A 6732-nucleotide genomic window follows, 5' to 3' on the forward strand; every position below is an offset into this window, starting at 1 on the left:
GTAGACCTCACTTCTTTGCCTTACGTCACTCTGAAGTAACCTAAATTTTATTTTTACGTCTGCCACGTCTCATAATAAATGCGTTAAGTCTCTGAGCTGTAAAGCCTTGCGCAAAGCAAAGTCCTAGGAGAAAACGATATGATGCCAGTTTCTGCTGTTAACGAACGAGATAACGTGTAAGACAGCAAAAAAGAAAGCGAAACCAAACGCCCTAAACCCCCATAATTCCACCACAAAAAACAAAAACAAAAAAGCCCCCAGCGTTTTCTTTACCTTCTGGGTCCTTCTAATTTCTGTACATATGCATCGTAGCACAGGTGTTTTACATAGTCCTAAACAAAGTACACATACAATTTTAAATTTAACTTTTTATAGGGCTAAGTATTTTTTAAAGTCATTTGTCGATTTAATGTCATTGTAGTCCGTCAGTCTCATATCACGTAAATTACCTAAGTCCCCTTTCTCCCCGCCCGTTAGGGATATAGGTTTTTTCCATGTTTTATTATTAATTGATAACACTTAAGTGAGCATTCCCACCCTGTCAAAAATCATCTTACTTGTTTGCTTCCAGTTTACTTTTTGTCTCTCCCCACTAAAATATTAACTCTTCAAACAAGAGCAAAGATCTTATCTGTCTTAATCACAGTTGATTGAAGAACCTAGAAAAGTGCATGACACATGGTAGACACTCAATAAATATTTTTTAATGCATGGCTGAATAGACTAATGAAGATTTTAGTTCAAAATGTGTTACTCCTGACACATTTCTAATCATTGCAACATTTATGTCAAAATGTATGAATGAGGGACTTCCCTGCTGGTCCAGTGGCTAAGACTCCGAGCTCCTAATGCAGGGGGCCAGGGTTTGATCCCTGGTCGGGGAACTAGATCCCACACGCATGCCGCAACTAAAAAAAAAAAAAAAAAAAAAGATCCCACATGCCGCAACAAAGATCCCACGTGCCACAACTAAAACCTGGCGCAGCTAAAATAAATAAGTAAATAAATATTTTTTAAAAAAGGATAAATTGTCAGTAAGCACAAGAAAAAGAGCTCATTAAAAATCATTAGTTATTAAGGAAATGCAAATCAAGGTCACAGTGAGATACCACTGCACACTGGATAGAATGGCTGAAATTAAAGATTGACCCACCACGTGTTGGTAAGGTTGTGGAATGTTAAAAAAAAAAATCAGAGGCACTTGTTAAAGATGATAATGCAAACTTTACTTAGGACCATTGCCATAAGTATAAGGATGACTGCAATGGGATTTTGCACCAGAGGAGAAAAATTTGGCTCAATTCTAAATACAGCATGTGCAAGTGGGAATTTATAGCCAAGGAACAGGGGAGTGGATGGAAAATTACTAAGAGGAAACATCAGGGGTAAGGAGAGTTTTTGTTAAACTGATGTAACAGGATTCTTGCTGAAGACAGGCCAGGATGATCAGATGACACCTGGGAGATGGTGGAGGATGAAGAACCGGACCAGATATTGAGGGCGATCAGATATCAAGGGTGGGCGGTTCTTGTTAAAAGTAGATTTTACAAGTGCACAGATGGTCCTAGGAGAAGTTTCAGGAGCCTGACTAAATGTTGGTCAAGCAAGGAAACTGTCAGGAGCAACTGGAACTCTCTTAAGCCTCTGGAGAGAAGGTAAAATGGTACAATGGTTTTGTATAACTGTACTGCAGTTTCTCAAGATGTTAAACGTATACTTACCCTGTGATCCAGCAGTTCTACTCCTAGTTACTATCCAAGAGAAATGAAACATAAAGACTTGTACACAAATGTTCACAGCAGATTTACTCATAATAGTCCTAAACTGGAAAGAATCCAAATGTTCATCAACAGGAGAATGGATAGGGGCTTCCCTGGTGGCACAGTGGTTAAGAATCCACCTGCCAACGCAGGGGACACGGGTTCGAGCCCTGGTCTGTGAGATCCCACATGCTGCGGAGCAGCTAAACCCGTGCACCACAACTACCGATCCTGCGCTCTAGAGCCCACGAGCCACAACTGCTGAAGCCCGTGCACCTAGAGCCCGTGCTCCGCAACAAGAGAAGCCACTGCAATGAGAAGCCCGTGCACCGCAATGAAGAGTAGCCCTCGCTCGCCGCAGCTAGAGAAAGCCTGTGCGCAGCAACAAAGACCCAACACAGCCAAAAATAAATAAATAACAGGAGAATGGATAAATAAATTTTGGTATATTTATTAAATGGAATACTTCTCAGCAATAAAAAGGAACAAACTACTGATACACATGATGAAATAGATGAATCTTACAGACATTATGTTGAAGGAAAGATGCCAGACACAAAAGATGCATACTGTATAATCCATTTGTATGAGAGTCAGTGTAAGCAGCTCTTTGCAGGAGACCGCCCTCAGCAGGAAGCCCCTTTTCTTGTCACTTTAGTAAAGCTGTATAGTAACTAACTTTTAAGCCCAGCACCCCCATGCTCTACTCATCAACGGCCCAAGCACACCTTTCAAATCTTTTAGTCGCACAAAACCTTGCCTAACTTGTTGGTCCTTTCCACAGATCAAAGAAGTAGAAAAGAAGAATAAGTGATTAACAGACGACCAGATCTCTTCCCTAGCTTCCCCTTCAGTAATCTCCCAAATAAACTCTGTGACCAAACTGTGTGAACACGATCACATCTCGAGGAAGATCACAAGAAGCTGAGGAGCCGGCACACAGTGGGGGATGGCGACGACCCATCTCAATGATTAACTGAGATTACTTCCCTCCTTTCCTTTAAAAGTTTCATGAGCAGAATCTTTGGAGGTGGTTTTTGGGGTACGTTGAGTCCACCATCTCCCCAGATTGCTGGCATTCTGATTAAAGGCACTTTTCCTTTTTACCATTTGTTAGTATTGATTTTGTAAGCAGCAAGCAGCAGGACCCCCATTCGATAACAGTGAAAATGTTCTGTTTTTTTTGTATAATGTTGTGTATCTTAATTGGAGTGATGGTTACACATGTGTGTACAATTGTCAAAACTCAGATTTATACACCTAATATTTGTGCATTGTACATCTATGTATAATGTCAGTTAAAAATAAAACAAAGCAATGTAATGAGAAAAAGTGTAAAAAATAGAGGTAGTAATAAATTTATTTTTACTTAAAAAAGTGGGGGGAGGGTAAGAATGTTTTGTCAGTTCTTAACTACTGATCAAAACAGAGGGCATGCACACATTATGCTTACAGAAGTAAGAATGCCAAACGCCATATTGTCTTCCCAAGTGACTAGTCTAATTTCCAGCACATCACCAATGGAGTTACTGCTTAGAGACTACATTGTTTATTAGGAGACAGCACCACAGTCTAACTCCACGTAAGGCAGCAACACTGAGGGAGACTGCTAGTTGGTTATCTAAGGGGAAAATGCTCCTTCTGTCTTACTATTATAACAATCGCTTAAAAAAAAATCTAGATCTTGAGGCAACTATCCCTCTTACTCTTTTTTATCTCAAACACAGCAAAACTTTTCATGACAGTCAAAAGCAGCAATATCAAGACTCAATTTAAAGTTATTATGGAGGCAGAGGATCTTGCTTAGAACAAATATTGAAGTTTGGGTGCCCACTACCCTCTTTCCACTGCTGTTTCATTACGAAGTGCAGCTGCTCTAGCACTGAGAGGGTGATTCCTACATTGCTTCCACTGAAACAATTCCTAGAGATAAACGTGGTCTCTGGGGGAACTGAGGATAGGATTTTTCCTTGCATTTGATTTTAGGGTGCTTACTAAACAAATTTTTAAATTTATTTCACTGCCTGCACCTCTACTGGAAGGGTGATTGGCATTTGTTTAATCCAGGTGAGTGTTCTCAGGGAGGTGCAGGCTGAGGCTCCAGCCAGCCTGAAACCAGCCAGCCTGTTTGGAGCAGCTCTGGGCAACAGGGAACTCTCTGCCAAGGCTGCCAATACCCTGGTCAGCTGAGGTTTTTATCCCTGAAGGACAGCATCCCGCTGGTAGCCACTGAGAATCCCATTCCTCTTCAGATCCGAGACCAACAAGAAGGGCACGTTCTCATGAAGCTGCGAACTAGACAGCCTACCCTGAGTCGTATTCAGTTAAACTGGGCAGATGACAACAAGAGCTAACATTTTAAAAATGCATCCTACATGATCTACTTGAATTCTCACAACAATCCTGTTTTCTCCATTTTACAAATAAGGAAATTGACGTTCAGAGAAGTTGACTTTCCAAGACCATATGGCTTAATAAGTGGCAAATCTGGGCAACCGAATTCCAGAAAACTCTCGGCGACAAAACCCAAAACCAAGGGCGGAGTGAGGGGCAGGCTTTCTTGGGACCGCTTTACTCAAGTTTCGAGCCGTGACGGTATCCGATTGGTCGAGGCCGGGCGCTCCAGCCAATCAGAGGTGGGCAATAGCCCTGCCCCAGGCACTCTCTAACTGGGCCTTTGGGCCCGAACCCCGGCTTAGATGCTGACTGGGTGAGCTCGCACTGCGCCTAGTTTGGAACTGCTGGGTCACGTGATGATTTCGTCTATATCAGTGAATTGTATGTCCCGTTGGCAGGGCCCTTACCTCTTGATCCCGAGCATTTCGCACATAGCAGAGACACAATAAACAACTGTTGAATTAGGGAGTGAACGTATCAGTAAGTCAATTAAGGGTCGGCAAAGAACATCTCACGATCGTGCCTGATTCTGTGGCGCCATCATGTGTTCTCAGCCGAGGCGTGCGGGCACTCGCATTGCTTACGCTTGCGGTGGGGGTGGGCACGATAGGATGGCGGCTCTGCTCTGGAATGACTGCTCTTTCTCGCTCGTGATGCCTCTGTGTACCGGAAGTGACGGGAAGGGGAAGAGGAATGCCGTAAGATTTAGAAAATAATTTAGCAATAGTGGCAGGAGCCAGACCAAGTTTGTATTTGGCCCGCAAAATTCTAATGACTAATTTATAAAGATCAATTTGTAAAAACTGTATGAAAAAGTGATTGGGGATAATTTTTACAGAAAATTTGTAAAACATACTCCACTGTTAACACACATTAACAAAGCAGCAACACGCCTGCTGACAGCTAGGAATTCAGTGATGACTGATTACACACCTCCTACCCTTACTGGACTTCACCTCAGGGAGGACAGACGCTAAACAAGCAGTCCCAAACATACACATATTTGTATATGAGGCAAATACAGCCTAGCGGTTAAGAAGGTGGGTCCTGGAGCCAGACTGCCCAGGCGTGTAGTCTGCCTTGCTACTTCTGACCTGTATGTGGTGGGACACATGACTTATCCTCTCTGTGCCTCTGTCCTCATCTGTAGAATGGGAATCATAACACATTTGTTGTCAGGAGTAAATAAGCTATCTATGTAAACCCTTTGAAAGTCACCTGATGCAGTAATGTCAATAAGGGAAGTGGGGACTCCCCTTGTGGTCCAGTGGTTAAGACTCCCGTGCTTCCAGTGCAGGGGGCACGGGTTTGATCCCTGATCGGGGAACTAAGATCCCACGTGCTGTGCAGTGTGGCCAAAAAAATAAAAAAATAATAAGGGAAGTACAGGCACCTGTACAGGGCACCCTGGAGCTGATGACAGGGGACTGAGGCACACGTTCCTGAAGAAGTGGTTTTTACCATTGAAAAAGGAAGGACTAGGAGGAGTGAGACAGGAGGAAGAACTGGGAGAAGAGTTCCAAGTAGAGGTGTGACCGCAGCAGTTGATGCACCCGGTCACTGGTTGTTTGGGACCCACTTGGCAGAGGGGAGAGGTTCCCCCTCCAGGCTTCTCTCCCCACACGGAGTACCGAAATCTCTGGTGCTCTGCTGAGAGGGAGGACTTGAAAGAGACAAGGACTGTTGAACAGGAGGTTGGCCACAGGTGATGCCCTGGGGTGGCGTGAAGAAAGTATCCTCTGAACTTCTGCTCTGCTCCCTGACCACCTGCAGCCTCTGAGGACTCCCGTTTTGAGTTACCTTCTCTCTTTCCTCATGCCCATCTTAGCTAGAATCCTGGAGGTAAAACATTCTTAACCTCATCCATACGTCCTGGCAGTTTCTTTGAATTTTTGTTCCTGCTTCAAAGTGGGCTGGCTGGGGGAGGAAATAACGATCTCAAAATGAGAAACTGGAGAGGGAAATGCACAGGATCACCAACCTCTCCGTGGCGTGGCCTAGCACAAAAGCAAATTTTGGCGAGGGTGGAATTGGAGCAGAGTACAAGGGGGGAAGTAAAGCAAGTGAGGCTAGAGACTTGAGGTGCCTTATCTGGAATGCCTACTACATAGATGTGTCAGAGGTATATACACATGTTACACGGTTTGCACTTAAGGAAAATGGAAAGTAATGGGGGGCTTAAGCAGGAGAGTGGGAAAATCAGACTCAAATGTTACAAAGATCACACTGGCTGCTGTGTGACAAATGAACTAGAGGAAAACCCAAGTAGAGGCAGGAGCACCTGTTAGGAAGCCAGTGTAGTAGAACAGATGACAGTGGTGATCTAGACCAGGGTCTAAGCTAACTTAAGACTATTTGGCATTTCTCCAATTGCAGAACTCCAAGGATGCTGGAAGCCTATGGATGAGAATATAACAGTTGTAAAGACTCAAAAAATGTGTACTAGTACTTCCAGGAGAGTTCCATTTAAACAGCCCCCCTCCCCAACCCTGCTTCCTCTGGAAGTAGCTAGCTGTAGTCCTGCATAAAAGAAATATCTGAAAAAAAAAAAAAAAGGAAGATCTGCCACCCAAGC

Source organism: Globicephala melas, chromosome 19 (assembly GCF_963455315.2).
Source record: "Globicephala melas chromosome 19, mGloMel1.2, whole genome shotgun sequence".
In the NCBI taxonomy this organism is placed as follows: Eukaryota; Metazoa; Chordata; class Mammalia; order Artiodactyla; family Delphinidae; genus Globicephala; species Globicephala melas.